The following is a 16,618-nucleotide window of genomic DNA, read 5'->3' on the forward strand; positions in this document are numbered from 1 at the left end:
ACTGAAACAACGGCCATAAATGATTAGTCATTATATTTTTGTACTATGAGCTAAATACTTGTGTCCCCTCAAAGTTCATATGTTTAAGTCCTAATCCCAATTTGACGGTATTTAGAGGTAGAGCCTTTGGAAGGTAATTAGGTCTTGGGAGTGAAACTCATGAATCGGTTTGGTGCCCTTACAAGAAAAGACATTAGAGAGATTATCTCTCTCCCCACCATGTGAGAATATAGCAAGTAGGTAGCCATCTGCAAATCAGGAAGAAGAGCCTCACCAGACACTTAATTTGTCACCACCTTGATCCTGCACTTGCCACACTTCAGAACTGTGAGAAATAAATTTCATTTAAGTCACCCAGTATATGGGATTTGTTTTAGCAATCTCAACTGACCTGAACATCTTGAAAAAGCAGCAACTAATTACTTATAAGACCTAAGAGAGATACAAGTATATGAAATTGTGCTATGCTTTCTTACAGAGATACAGGTAAAAGACTATGCATAAAGCAATCCAAATGACGAAATGTTTGCCAAATCCTTTGGAAAAATGACAATTTCTATGCAAAGAGGGTCAGTAAGACCATGCATGTGTTATGTAATACTATTAATGCATTAGTAGTATTTTTTTCTTTTTTAGTGGTGCATAAATGGTGCATCTTTCGATTGATGGTATTTTAGACTTATGAAAAAGAGTACCTGAAGAGATCAAAAAATTTTCCAGAACTGACCAAAGAAACCAATCCACATAAGCAAGAAACCAAAAGTTCTCAGGCAATATAAATAAAAGTATATCCACACTTAAAGACATCACATAAAACTATTTAAATCTAAAAGAAAAGAACAGGACCTTAAAAGCAACCACAGTGGCAGAAAAAAAGGAAGTTACCTTCAAAAGAAGGTCAGATGCCAGGTTTATGAAGCAGAAAGTTAAATATTGTTACAATGACAATTCTCCCCAGATTGATTCGTATATTCAACACAATCCCTACCAGAACTGTGGCAGCTTTATGCCAGAAATTGGTAATGGTAATCCTAAAATTTATATAGAATTGCAAATTACATACAAGTGCAAAATTTATATAGAATTTATACAGAATACCAAAACAACTTTGACAAAGAAAAACAAAGCTTGGGTACCTGGGTGGTTCAGTTGGTGGAGCGTCCAACTCTTGATTTTGGCTCAGGCCATGATCCCAGGGTCAGGGGATCAAGCCCCACACTCAGCTCCACCCTGAATGTGGAGCCTGCTTGAGATTGTCTTTCTCTCTTCCTCTTCCCCACTCATACTCCCTCTCTAAAATAAAATTAAATTAAAAAAAAAAAAGACAAGAAAAGCTAGACAACTTATACTTCCCAATTTCAAAACTTAATATAAAGTTACTTCAGTTGTTACCACCATGATGTGATACCCACAAAGGATAAACACGCAGAGGCTCCTGAGTGGCTCAGTTGGTTAAATGTCCAACTCAATTTTAGTTCATGTCATGATCTCATGGTTTGTGAGTTCAAGTCCCGCATTGGGTTCTGCACTAACATTATGAAGCCTGCTTGGGATTCTCTCTCTCTCTCTCTCTCTCTCTCTCTCTGCCCCTCTCTGACTTGTGCATGTATACACACTTTCTCTCTCAAAATAAATAAATAAACTTAAAAAAATAGACATGTAGATCACTAGAATACAGAAATAAACTGAGTACAGAAATAAACATTTATATTAATGGTCAGCTGATTTTCAACAAAGGTATAAAGGAAAGTAACAGAGGGAAAGGATAGTCTTTTTAATGGATGGTACTAGGAAAACTGGATATTCATATAAAAGCTAACAGAAAATAAATCAGAAATTTAATTGTTAGTTTAAACTTTTTAAAGAAAACACAGGTGATTATCATCAAAACCCTAGGTTAGGGAAAAATTTCTTAGATATAACAAAAAAAATTTGATAAAATAGATTTCACCAAAATTCAAGTCTTTTGTACTTCAAAAGAAAATTTAAGAAAACTAAAAGACAAGCAATACAGTGGGAGAAAATATTGCAAAATTTATATCTTATAAAGAACTTATATACAAAATAGTCAAAGAATTCTTTGTATATAAGAAAGCAAACCATCCAATCTCAAAAATGAGTAAATTTTTCAAAAAAACATTTTACCAAATAATATATATGAATGGGTAATAAGCATATTAAAAGATATTCAATACCATTAGTCTGGTAAGTGCAAATTAAAACTATAATAAGAAGCAAGTTCACACCCACTAGGATGGTTATAATAATTTTTTTAATAGATGATAATAGGGGCACCTGGTTCGCTCACCCAGTAGAGACTCTTGATCTTGGGGTCATGAGTTCAGTTGGGTGTAGAGATTACTTAAAAAAAATAGATGATAACAAATCTTGGCTAGAATATAGAGAAACAGGAATCCTTACATTTTGCAGGTGGGAATGCAAACACTTTAGACAACAGTTTGACAGTCTCTCATAAAAAGTTAGAAATAAAGTTGCCAAATGACTGGGCAATTCTACTCTTATTTACCCAAATGAAATGAAAACATATGCACACAAAGACTTACACATTATTCATATTCACAGTCAAAATCTGAAAAATGTTAAATGTCCATCAATTGATGAATAGACAAAATGTGATATATCTATATAGTGGAATATTATTCATCAATAGAAAGAACAAATTACTAATACATGCTTCAACATACATGAACCTCAAAAAAATATTATGCTAAGTGAAAGAATGCCAACACAAGAGATCACATATTGTATGACTTGGTTTATATGAAATTTCCAGAAAAGGCAAATCTATAGAGACAGAAAATAGATTAGTGTTCTTTGGGGTCAAGTAGAAGGAATGGGGATTAACAGGTAATGGACATAAGGTTTCTTATTAGGATGACAGAAATGGTCTAAAAGTAATCAATGATGATGGCTGAACAAAACTGAATTTTTAAAAATCACTGTAAAAAAAGGGGGGGGGGGACGCCTGGGTGGCTTAGTCGGTTAAGCATACGACTTTCGCTTAGGTCATGATCTCGCGGTTCGTGGGTTCGAGCCCTGCGTCAGGCTCTGTGCTGACTGCCAGCTCAGAGCCTGGAGCCTGTTTCGGTTTGTGACACCCTCTCTCTCTGACCCTCCCCTGCTCACGCTGTCTCTCTCTCTCTCCTAGAAATAAAACATCAAAAATAAATAAATAAATAAATAAAATAAAAATCACTGTATATTTGAAATAGGTGAATTACATGATACACAAAACATATCTTCAAAGCCACACACACACACGTGAAGGCCAGATCAATAATTGACAGCACAAAAACAACAGCAAAAAACAGAAAACAGTGGAATGAGATCTTAACATGATGACAAAAATGACTGCTAATCCTGAATTTTACACCTAGCAAAATATGGCTAAAGAACTAATAAAATAGGGGTACCTGGGTGGCTCAGTCAGTTAAGCAGCCAACTTCAGCTCAGGTCATGATCTCACACTCTGTGAGATTGATCTCTGCGTCAGGCTCTGTACTGACAGCTCAGAGCCTGGAGCCTGTTTCCAAATCTTTGTCTCCCTTTATCTCTGCCCCTCCCCTGCTTGCTCTCTGCCTCTCTCTCTCTTAAAAATAGACATTAAATAAACAATAATGAGGGGTGCCTGGGTGGCTGAGTCAGTTAAGCGTCCGACTTCAGCTCAAGTCATGATCTCACAGTCCATGGATTCAAGCCCTGCATCAGGCTCTGTGCTGACAGCTCAGAGCCTGGAGTCTGCTTTGGATTCTGTGTCTCCCTTTGTCTCTGCCCCGCCCCCTCAAAAATTAATATTAAAATTTTTTTAAATAAATAATAATGAAGAAATGCCCAAGAATAAACTACTAGTAGCAGAAACATATTCCATATAGAAGATCTAACATGGAAGAATTAACAGCAAATAAAGCAATAAATATGTATATGTATGTAAATATACAATATAAAAAATAGTAACAATAAAGTCTCAGGGGTTAAAAAATATACAAAGCACAAAAACAATGCGTCAGGGGGAAGAAATGGGGTTAAAGAGTTGTAAATTTTTATATTATCCAAAAGGAGGTGAAAGGTACTAACTTTAGACTATGATAATTATGTTTATGGTTATTTCTAGAGTAACCAATAAATGAACAGAGTGTATAACTTCTAAATGACAAGGAAAATAGAAAAATTTTAAATTATCAGTTGTATTCTTTGGGGATATCCAGAGAAACACAACTAAAACCAACAGGATGGATATATATTGGTTCATGAAATTATAGATGCTGACAAGTTCCAAGCGCTGCAGTCAACAAGCTGGAGGCCCAGGAGAGCTGATGATGTAGTTCCAATTCAAATCCAAAGGCCTGAGAACCAGGTGAACCAATAGTATACTTCTTGTCTGAAAGCCAGCTGGCTTGAGACCCAGGAAAAGCTAAATGTTTCAGTTCTATACAGATCTTTAACAAGTTAGATGAGGCTCACCCATACTGGAAGGAAAATCTGCTTTACTCAGTCTACCAAGTCAAATGTTAATCTCATCCAGAAACACCCTCATGAACACACCCACAATTTTTTACCAAAGAATATTTGACCAAGTCTCTGATTACCATTCTGGCTCAGTGAAGGAGACAAATAAAATTAATTTATCATTATCAATCCAAAGAAAGCAAGAATGGAGAGAAAAACAGAAGGGACATGTCAAATAGAAAGTGTAAAGTAAGACAGCAAAGTCTACCATGTCAGTTAATACATTAAATGTAAATAAATTTAAATTCCCCTTAGAATCTGCTACATGTCTAAGAGGAAATATATTAATTCAATCCACTCATTTACCAGCATCTATTCTGTGCTATCTATGTTTAGGTACTTGGACACATCAATGAACAAAACAAAGCAATCAGATTACAAAATAATAAATAAAGGGTTTACATTCACTTTTGCCTTTTTGTCTATCTAGAATATTTAAAAGACTGTGGTGACTTATAATGTAAGGATATTTTTATTTAACAGGTTAATTAAAACTAAAGGAACAACTCAGTAATTAAATGAACAAACATAGGGCATAATTACATGAGGTACGAGAGACGAGGAAATTCCTGAAAGTATTACATTAACCATGAGCTTATGGGCAGCCAAGACAAAAAGGGAAATGACATATTTTAATTATTTGGCAAAATTACATACCCTATGGAAGACAGAAACTTTTATTAGCCCTCAATTACAATGAAAACTAACATGGATCCTTCCATTTTTGGGAATACATAAATATATAGGCCCCAAAAGATCCAGTATCCTTGCTAAGTTTCCTACAAAGACAAACTGAGTAGGATAGGAAAAAACTTCAGGGTTCAGATTCAAATAGAATCTGAATTAAGTCTGAATCCTGTTCCATCACTCACTGTCTGTACAACCGTGGGCAAATTACTTAACCTCTCTGAACATAGGTTTCTTCATCTGTAAAACAGACCTATGATTGAAGGAATTAGAGAGAAGTTTCACAAAGTATCATGAAGTTTCATAAAGTAATTTTAAAAGAATTTTTATTATTGCTATGACACACAATCAATAAACATAAGGGCAATATAAACTGATACAGGCTAGAGTTTCTACTTCTAGATTCTAAGACAGGGTGCTTTATTTTTTTGTTACCATATAATTATTTTTAATGTCCAGCATTTATAATACAAGGGCCAGAGTTTTCTTCCCAACACAAGTTTACAAATGTTCAACTGGCTTGTGAGGCCAATAGGGATACTTCTTTTTATCTAATCTGTTTCCGGGGAAGACCTCATTCAAGTCCTCAATGGTCATCTGATCAAATGGAATTGTGTTCTTCACCTTCTCCAGCTCTTTTTCATATTCCTCAATCCTGGCCTTTGAGAGAGACAAAAACTCAGCACAGCTTTCCACATCTTCTTCTTCAGCATCCACCTGAATAATATATTTATCCTCTGGAACAGGAATCTTCAGGGCATTAAACTTCTTAAAATCATCTACCTACCCAGCCTTCACCACACTGGCGTTATAGTAAGCCCAGTTGATAGCAGGTAGATTCTCAGGGAGAGGAGCCAACCTGGAGGTGGGGGTCTCATTCCAGGATTTCAGGAAGTTAACAATGCCCTTCATGTCAGGTTATGATCTCCCCAAAAACTACCCAGTAAATGGCTTTTAAAGCAAGTTTTTGCCTACCCATCTTGAGGTCCTTCACTGAACCCCAGCAGCCCACCAAGACATGACGCTTAAAAACAGTCAGTTCCACAGTACCAGTGAACTAAAATATGAAAAATTTCCAAAACTGTTCCTAGAAATCTCTTTTAAAAATCAAAGTAATATACATTATTTAATTAAAGAGATAACTGACAATTTTAGACCTTGAGATGTAAGGTTTATGTATTAAAAACTTACATGAGGCTAGTTAGTAAAGTTGGGCTTGTGTTAAATGGGTTTGTCTTAGGGGCACCTGGGTGGCTCAGTCGGTTAAGCATCCGACTTTGGCTCAGGTCATGATCTCACGGTTCATGGGTTTGAGCCCCACGTCAGGCTCTGCACAGACAGCCAGCTCAGAGCCTGGAGCCTGCTTCAGATTCTGTGTCTCCCTCCCTCTCTGACCCTCCCCTGCTCACACTATCTCTCTCTCTCTCTCTCTCTCAGAAATGAATAAAACATTTTAAACAAATTTTTAAATAATAAAAAAAATAAATGGGTTTGAGTTAACAGCCACTTTTGTGTCTTTCCTAAGCATTGACAATATCAGTGTACATGACAGTAGAGTCCATTCGTGGTTTGGTCTGCTGTTCTTTTACAATACTAGCACATAGAGAACACTCAATTAATAATTCTTAATGAGCAAATGGCTATCGGCTATTATCTCTAGAATTGATAGTTTTCACTTCAACGCAGTTGCCTATATGTTGTGTGGTGACAGTTTGATAGCTTGACCCTAGGCATTTTTGTGACTTGTGACATAAATATTTTTTTAAAAGGCCAAGTGTGATGATTAATTTTATATGTCAACTTGGTTATACTTTATGTAGTGCCCAATTATTTAACAAAACACTAATCTATGTGTTGCTGTGAAAGTATTCTGTGGATGTTGCTACTATCTACAATCAGTTGACTTTAAAGAACAGGCATTATCCTCAATAATGTGGGTGGGCCTCATCTGATAAGTTGAAGGTTTTAAGGAGAAAAATTGATGGTCCTGGACAAGAAGGTATTTTGCCTCCAGACTACAGCATTATCTCCTAAGTTTCCAGCCTGTGACCCTGCCGTGCAGATTTTAGACCTGCAGTGTGTACAAGTCTGTGAGCCACTTTCTTAAAATAAATCATAAACACATAGGTGTATATGTTATACGTACTTATTGGTTCTATTTCTCTGGGGAACCCTCAGTGATACACCAATAAACATGAATGATGGTTTGTTTGTTTGTTTGTTTTGAGGCTATAAAATACTACATAGACAGCAAAAGCAGAACACACCAAATGATACTATATACTGCTTTCAACCTTTAGTTTTAATTAAAACAAAATGCTTTTTCTCTAGTATCAATACTAGATTACAGATCTCAACCAGCATCTGTCACCTTTAACATTCATATCTCTTGAATCTTCTTGCATAATAACAGAGATTTCTCAGAATCAAAACCAAATATCATTAAATCCCACTAAAAGGAGATTCTGAAACAATTCTTGTAAAGATTATCCAACACATCAACAACACAGACAACTGAAATCATACAGAATGTACTTATACTACATCAGTATTCATATAATAAAAAACTAAGATATCTTGTGTACTCCATACCTATTAATGTGTAGTTCCACCCTTTAGCATATGCTTAAGGAAGATAGAGTTTATCAAATCTAGGCCAATAAAGGATTAACCAAAAATAACCAGTACTATCTATCTATCTACCTATCTATCTATCTTTAAGGATTTTATTTTTAAGTAAGTAACCCCCACCCAATGTGGGGCTCGAACTCACAACCTCAAGATCAAGAGTCACATATGCTCCACCAACTCAGCCTGACAGGTACTTCCAATACTTTTTAAAACTCAGTTTATATCATCAAAATAGAAAATGCCACTTTTAACACACAAACTAGAATAGGTACACTAACATAATGTTGATATTGAGAAATGCAACATATTTAATTACATAATATGAGACAGTTGAACCATGTTACAAAAGTGCATATTTTGTCACCTTCTACATTTTCGGGGATAAGGAAAGGAGAATAAATATCAAGGATTTAGATATAAACCATGGAACACAAGCCTTTGGCAGATTTTATTTATACTGGACATCCTGATCCCTTTATACACTTACCAAGAAAGACAAATACCAGATATTCCTTCTTGAATATTTTCCTGCAGTTTCCCTATAATCTCCAGATACTCCCATTCTCTCTCCCAATGACTGTCCTAATGCCAAATTGTTCAAAGGAAACTATTAATTGAAGCAATCAGGTTGCACATCACAAAATGAAAACGACCTAGCAATCTCTTTTATTTAATCAACATAAACAAATGATCAAAGTAATTCAGTCCATTTCTGTCGCCTGAAAATATATTTTTTGTCTCCTCCTTTCCACCCCACTCTTCTTCTATTCTCAAGTCCTATGGCCAGGTCACAGCAACAAAAGCCCATTTTATATATTGCTATCTACATGAAGAAGTACAATAATGCTGCTAGATCCCAAATGTACAGCTATGTCAAAGAAGTAAAAACCCTCAAACCAGGCTAGAAAAATGGCAGTATTTTTTTTTTACCCCAGCTGAGCTTATGGTCATTTTACAAAATCTACTAAAGTTATAAGACATTTAAAGTTTTTTCTATAATTAATAAATTGATCTTTGGTCTCTCCATTTCTAATTCCTTAATTCCAATTCTACCCAGATGCTTTATATTGTTAAAAACATCTATGGGGGCGCCTGGGTGGCTCAGTCGGTCGGTTGAGCATCCGACTTCAGCTCAGGTCATGATCTCACGGTTCGTGGGTTCGAGCCCCACATCAGGCTAGCTTAGACGGTTAGCTCAGAGCCTAGAGTCTGTCTTCGGATTCTGTGTCTCCCTCTTTTTATGACACTTCTCTTCTCACACTATCTCTCTCTGTCTAAGATAAATAAAAACATTAAAAAAACTTTTTAAAAACATCTATGGAGGATTAATCTTTCGGTCATAATTTTTCAGTGGATGTAATAATTGATTACATATATAATTCATTGCCTAATCAGAAATAAAACTGTTATCTCATTAAAGATGTTTAATAGATATTTTAATGACTAGGCACATAATTAATAGTTAGGGTATTAAAAATTAAATTTCAAGGTGGCTAAAGCATAAATTCAAAAACCTTAGACAATTTTAAAGAAAACAAAACATTAAAACAAAGTTTATCATTGTGTTTCTAAAAGTATGTGTAGTAATACATTGCTATTCTACATTTTCAAATAAATTAATAGATGGATATTATTCAGAAAAAAAATTTGTAAAATATTTTTAAAGACAATGGAACAGAAATAAAACAAATTTTTAATAATGTAATAGCAATAAAATGATTTTTAGTTATAAAGAAATCTTATTCATAAAAGAGAGCAAAGAAAGTAAGTTAAAGGCAATGGAATGCTGAAACACTAATTACTCTGTTTTTTATATAAGGGGAAAATATGGCAGTACAATTAGGTGATTGTTATATATGCAAAGCTTCCACTAACTTTGATGATGTTGTCTTCATAAGAAACACAGAACTACTTTACCATATGTAATTTTTTTTTTTATTAGTAAAAAGATCTCATAACAACACTGTTAAATAACTGGGGCCTATATTCCCAAGCCTGACAATTTTCAATGAACAGACCTCACTAAGGCAATGACTGAATTTTGTGCAAGATTCTCAAATTCTAAATATATCACATTAAGGAACACCCATTTTATTTTCAGTTGCTTGAGTGGATGGGATTAAAGCAAATTCAGTTGTACTATAGGAATTTTCTGCCACTCAACTGCCAGTGAAGTAATGCATGAAGAATTCTTATTAAGTCAAAAGAGAAGAGAATGCATTTGAAAGCATAATTTACCCCCTTGATTAAGTTTTACGAATGGAAAGATTCAAGATTCAAGGCACTATGCACCCTTTTCCCAACTCAAAAAGAGACCTTCTTTATTAATAACCATTAAAATGCTCCACATTTTAAAGTATGCAACATCATGGCCTCGTTACAAATTAGGTATTTAGGGGAAACTGCATTTCCTTCAAAGGAAAATGTTAACAACATACAATTCCTTTATCATGCAGTTTTAAATGCTAAGGAAAGATATGCAACTGTTTTTGCAACCAAGGCTCAGCAACTGCCCAAGAAGTCTATAGAACTGATACCAATAGGAGTTTTATGCCTGATGGAAAATCAGCCTTCAGATTTTTTTAATCTGAAAAATAATGTCATCACTGTGAATTCTACTTTGGAATACAAAAGCAAGGATTACATTGTATTGTTAAAATGTTAGCAACATTTTTTTAAAAGGCCATATAGTTTTCCTAAAATAAGTGATTGTATCTCTTATTACTGTTACAAGACTTTGATATATCACAAGGTGTGAGAGTTACAGCATGTGCCAACTATCAAGCAGAAAAAAATGAACCTGATTCATAATTCACTTTGAAAATGTCTAGTTAGTCAATCAAGTGATTTGTAATCACGAAGACTGCCAGAAATGTAGTGAATAATGAGCTACAGTAAAATCCCTTGATTTTTTTGTTTTAGTATTCTTATTTCATTATGTGACTTTTATTGTCACTTTCGATCACTGTTTCTCAAGAGCACACATATTTACTTACAGGTTTTGACTATTATTAAAGGATATACAAGTTGAATGGCCAGAGTACTTAATGTTTTCCTACAAAATTAAGTCTTACTGTTTGGGGTGCCTGGTGGATCAGTCAGGTAAGTGTCCAACTCTTGGTTTCAGCTCAGGTCATGATCTCATGGTTCATGGACTGGACCCTCACTTTGGGCTCTTCACTGTCACCAGGGAACCTGCCTCAGATTCTGTCTCTCCCTCTAGTTCTATCCCTTCCCCACACTCCCTCTAAATAAATAAATAAAAGTTTTTTTTAAGTCTTACTATTTATAGCTTGAGCAAAGAAAATTTCATTCCATCCAACCCCCTTGACACTCACTTCATTTTATTTAAATCATTTAGTGAATATGCTATTTCAGCATAGCAAATTTTAATTCAGTATATTTTCTTAAGTTCTTTCTATATAGCCTGAAACAAATAAAATCACTTAACAGAATACAGTTAGAATCAGAAGCCATAAGCTTCCTTTTAATATCTTCATTATTTAATTTTTCCTTAGTTAAAACTAATGTAAGCTAATGGCCAAAGAACATTTGACCTCTAACTAATATAATCTTATTAAATTATAAATAAAAAATAAACCAACCCGAAGTTTGGCATATTACTAAAATGGTAATATGATAAATCAGTGTTTTTCTAAATGTAAAACTACTAACCTATGTTAGAATTTGTCACTCTGATATTACTGGCCATCATAACCATTTTAATCAGGATTGCATGACATAAGAATTACAGCAGCTTAACACAGCACTTATAAATAGGAGCTCTGGGCAGAAGTTCTCAGATCACATAGTTCAGGACTGAAGTCCTAGGTCAGTCACTGACCCTATGCAAATTGCTGAACTCTTTAAGTTTTCTTGTCTATAGCCCAGAGATAATTATTCCTATCCCACAAAACTGTTGTAAAAATATAACGAGATATAAAAAGCACTTAGAGTAGAGCAGAACAAATTATTAATTTTAATTTTAATTGATTTCATTAATTTTAATAACAATTATATAATTATAATTATTAATTGTTCAAAAAGTAGTTTCACATCACTACAACCACCATAGAAATTGTTCTAGTTAAGACAAATTCAAGTTTATACACTAAATAAGTTTTACTTCTACTATAATGTTAAAGAAATGTCCAAAGTCTAGTCCAACTGAAAATGTTTGAGGTAGGCTTAATGAGAAAATAATAATACTGAGACAAGTCATCTTAAAATAATGTTTTCAAGAAATGAGCTTTTTGAAAACACAATGACTTATACTTAGTAATTACTTACGAGGCATGGGAAGGGAAAGCCCAATCTTAGAACAAAAATATTGAGTGCCTTTTTGAGGAAAATAAAATTGTATAATCAAATCTTTTCTCCAAATATAATGCCATGTTATTCCATTTTGATTTTGTGGCCTTTTATAAGCCACTTAGTAAAGATGGTAAGGCTGGTTATAATCATGGAACATCATGTACCTGTAAAGATCCTCTCCCCACAGTTATATCTGTCTTTTGAAGTCAGTACTGGTCCTACCAGTCTTTGATTTGGGACTTGTTTATACTCCAAAAGAAGAAAAATTAAAAGATAACAATAACGACAAAAAAGAAGACTACTAAAGCAGGACTTTAAAAGAAAATTTACTTTGACAACCTGACATTGGAAATGATTCAAGTGAAACAACCCGAGTAAAGAGAGCTAAAGCAACATCAGTAACTGTATCAAGTTATTGATATACAATGTTGCACACGCACACACACACACATACACACACACACTTCATGGTTAGGTAGGGTAAGGTCAAATCACAAATGTAATTCATAAAGTAAAATGAAGTAATGATTAATAAACATGCATTAAAAGATACTGAACTGAACTATGGATTGCTATTAGATACAGTACTACCCCTTGTAATAATACTAAAAATACACGGTCATCCACTATAAATCTAGGACAGAAAGCCTGTGGCAAGCATCAACAATGCCTACCAGTTGAAAGACCAAATAATGTATTTGAAAACAGAAGAGAATCTTTACATTGATACTGCAGTTATCTGAAATTTCCTGAAATCAGTAATATGTTTTATTTTTTATATAATTTTTTTAATGTTTCTTTATTTTTGAGAGAGAGAGACACAGCACAAGTGAGGCAGGGCTAGATAGAAAGGGAGACACAGAATCCAAAGCAGGCTCCAGGCTCCAAGCTGTCAGCCCAGAGCCCATTACAGGGCTCAAACCCACAAACCACGAGCTTATGACCTGGGCCAAAGTTGGATGCTTAACCAACTGAGCCACCCAGGTGCCTCTGAAATCAATAATATATTTTAAAATAAATAAGTAATATATGTGATTCTGTTCTAGCCAATATTCATTCAAATAAAAGCCAAGAATTATTAAGTTAGCTAGCATGTGTTATATGGAAATAAGAATGGAGGTGAGAAGAAGTACTCAAATTGGGGCACCTGGTTGGCTCACTTGTAAGAGCATGAGACTCTTGATCTCAAGGTCATGAGTTCGAGCCCTACATTGGATGCAGATTTTATCCTTAAAAATAAATAAACTTTAAAAAAAAAAAAGAAAGAGTACCAAAATTACTTTTAGGTATATTCATAAACACCAAATTGTCACTTCCATCCCTTTTCTTTATCAGGATGATTTCTGTATGAATCTTCACTACACTCAAGTAATAAAGCATGATGGTTCAACATCCCATAAAACAAAGTTTAAACCAAACTATTGGTTGATAATGCTGAAAACATCAAATAACACTAGTGTGATCTCTCCTCTGTGAAGATGACACTGACTCACCTTCAACAGAGATGAGCTTCAGAAGTTGTTTTTTCACAATGGAGATGAACTTGCTGATCTGGCCAATTCTCTTCCCAAAGCTCCTTGGTGAACAACAGCTTATATCTGCAAGATGAGTGTTACCAGTGGTCACAGAAAATAACAAAATAAAATTATTAACATAGAAATGAAACCTATGCCTTGGTCCCAAGCCACTATCTTTTAATGAACTAAAAACAAAGTCAAAGAAATATATAAATTTTATAATACTTACATACAAAATTGTACATATATTTACTCTCACTCATTTTATTTGATTTTTCCCTGACCTCAAAATACAAATAGTCAGAACCTGACCTCTATTCCTAAGTAAAAATGTTCTCAGCTGTCTTACCTAAAACAATGATTGCTTCTGACATGTAAAATCAAAAGTGTATAATGAAAATGCTCAAAACATGAAAGCATGCCAACTTTACATCCCTCATCACCAGCAGCAATAACTGAGGAAATTACAGAATATTTTTGTTCATGTTAACAACATTCTCAATAGCATTAAATGCAGTATGACTACAGCCAAAATTACTGTGACATTTCCTAGAATTCTGAAAAATACTTCTAATTTTTATGAAGAAAAATACTTTCATTACTAGCTATAGAGTTTATTCATGTTAAAACAGACAGAGATTTGTAATTAAATATTCCTGGTATGGAATTTTATTAGTTACCAGATGAATTTCCTTCATGAGAATTAAGAAGCTGGTTAAACATTACCTGAAGACATGGTTTTTAAGTATAAGTAAAGATAATGTTATATACTTCGTTACTATTCAAAGGATTAAAAATTGGAATAGCATCTGTTAATAATCAGTAAGTATCTATTTATAACTAGATACAATTCAAACAAAAACACAATGCCAAGTGTCTGCAATGAGCAAGGCACTCAATATTCAGTGTTTCTGTGAACAGGTATAAGAATAACAAAGCATAATACACAATCTCAAAGAAATGACAGTATCAGTATTATTAAAACATTCCACTTCCAGTTCTACATAATTGTCTGTAATAACAAACAGCGAGAACAGGAAGGATGAAATAGAAAGCACAGCATCATACCAGTGAATGGTAGCTATCATAGGAATGAGGCTCTCAGGCTCCTCTCACAAGTGGATATAAGGAAGTCTCCATAGAAATGTTGAGAACATCTGCTACAACTTGTAATGTAGACCCAATGCCACCTATAACCAAATAAACTTTGTTAATTTAAAGGCACTATACAACTGTTTCCAGTGACAATTCTGTTTCAATGGGTCAGTCCCCTTAACCACTCTTCACTCTATTTCTGACCGTCATTCTCCACCAATTCACCAAAACTGGAAGTTCTACACTAGGCTGCAAACTCTTAAAGGTCTCCTTCATTTTGTTTTATTTTTATTTTTTTTTTAACATTTATCCATTTTTGAGAAACAGAGAGACACAGAGCATCGGCGGAAGAGGGGCAGAGAGAGAGAGATACACACACACAGAATCCGAAGCAGGCTTCAGACTCTGGGCTGTCAGCACAGTCCCAATGCGGGATTCAAACCCAAGAACCATGAGATCATGACCTGAGCCAAAGTTGGACGCCCAACAGACTGAGCCACCCAGGCGTCCCTAAGTTCTCCTTCAATTTAGTTTCCCATTTTCACAATGCCCAACAGAATACCTCACAAATTGTAAATGGTTAATAACTGTTGGGCATCCAACTTTGGCCATTAGTTGAGATGAACTAATCATCTTATTCCCTTATCAAAAGACCACTTATTCTAGCTTTAGTTTTTAATGGTTTTTTTTTTAATTTATTTTTGAGAGAGAGAGAGAGAGAGAGAGAGAGAGAATGAGCTGGGGAGGGGCAGAGAGAGGGAGACACAGAATCCGATAAAGGCTCTAGGCTCTGAGCTATCAGCACAGAGCCAGAAGTGGGGTCAAACTCATGACCTGAGCCGAAGTCAGACACTTACATGACTGAGCCACCCAGGCGCCCCTCTAGCTATAGTTCTATTCCTGGCAAGACAGTATTAGATGAAAAGATAAGATTATTTATTTATTCAGCAAACATTTTGCTCAAACACCTACGAGGTACCACGCTAAGTGTTATAACACATGATCCTTGCTTTTAAGTAATTCAATCTATTAAAAAAGATAAAAATGGTACTCTGAAAACTATAAAACACTGATTAAAGAAATTAAAGATGATGGGGTGGCTCAGTTGGTTAGGCATTCAACTCTTGATTTGGGCTCAGGTCATGATCTTATGGTTTGTGGGTTCAAGCCCTGAGTCAGGATCTGCCCTGACAGCACAGAGCTTGCTTGGGATTCTCTCTCTCCTCTCTCTCTCTATGCCCCTACCCCACTTCCTCTCTTTCAAAATAAATAAACTTTAAGAAAATTTTTAAGAATGAAAAGAAATCAGAGATGACACAAAGAAATGGAAAGACAATCCATGTTCACGGACTGGAAGAGCAAATACTGTTAAAATGTCTATACTACCCAAAGCAATCAACACATTAACACAGTCCCTACCAAAATACCAACAGCATTTTTCACAGAGCTAGAACAAAAAACCCCTAAAATTTGTAAGGAACCACAAAAGACCTAAAATAGCCAAAGCAATCTTGAAAAATAAAAGCCAAGTTGGAAACATCACAATTCCGGACTTCAGGTAATATTACAAAGCTGTAATCATCAAGACCGTATGGTACTGGTACAAAAACAGACACAGAGATCAATAGAACAGACTAGAAAACCCAGAAATGGACCCACAACTATACGGTCAACTAATCTTTGATAAAGCAAGAAAGAATACCCAAAGGAAAAAAGTCTCTTCAACAAATGGTGTTGGGAAAACTGGACAGTGATATGCAGAAGAATGAAATTGGACCACTTTCTTATACCCTACACAAAAATACAGTCAAAAGGGATGAAAGACCTAAATGTGAGACAGGAAACTA

The 16,618-nt window shown here is 34.8% G+C and overlaps 1 long non-coding RNA gene and 1 pseudogene across 1 annotated transcript in view; both read right to left on the reverse strand.

Moving 5' to 3' along the window:
• LOC120247394 overlaps positions 1 to 14,862 on the reverse strand; it is a 120,265-nt gene extending 105,403 nt beyond the window's left edge. Inside the window, exons 1-2 of the long non-coding RNA XR_005532295.1 lie at positions 14,745 to 14,862; positions 13,653 to 13,757 (exon numbers count right to left, since the gene is read on the reverse strand). This is a non-coding gene — a long non-coding RNA (uncharacterized LOC120247394). The remainder of the gene's footprint in view (positions 1 to 13,652; positions 13,758 to 14,744) is intronic.
• Positions 5,583 to 6,193, reverse strand: LOC120247393 (annotated as a pseudogene).
• Positions 14,863 to 16,618: the final 1,756 nt, after the last annotated feature.

Source organism: Hyaena hyaena, unplaced genomic scaffold, assembly GCF_003009895.1.
Source record: "Hyaena hyaena isolate Hyena2069 unplaced genomic scaffold, ASM300989v1 scaffold_518, whole genome shotgun sequence".
NCBI classification, from domain to species: Eukaryota; Metazoa; Chordata; class Mammalia; order Carnivora; family Hyaenidae; genus Hyaena; species Hyaena hyaena.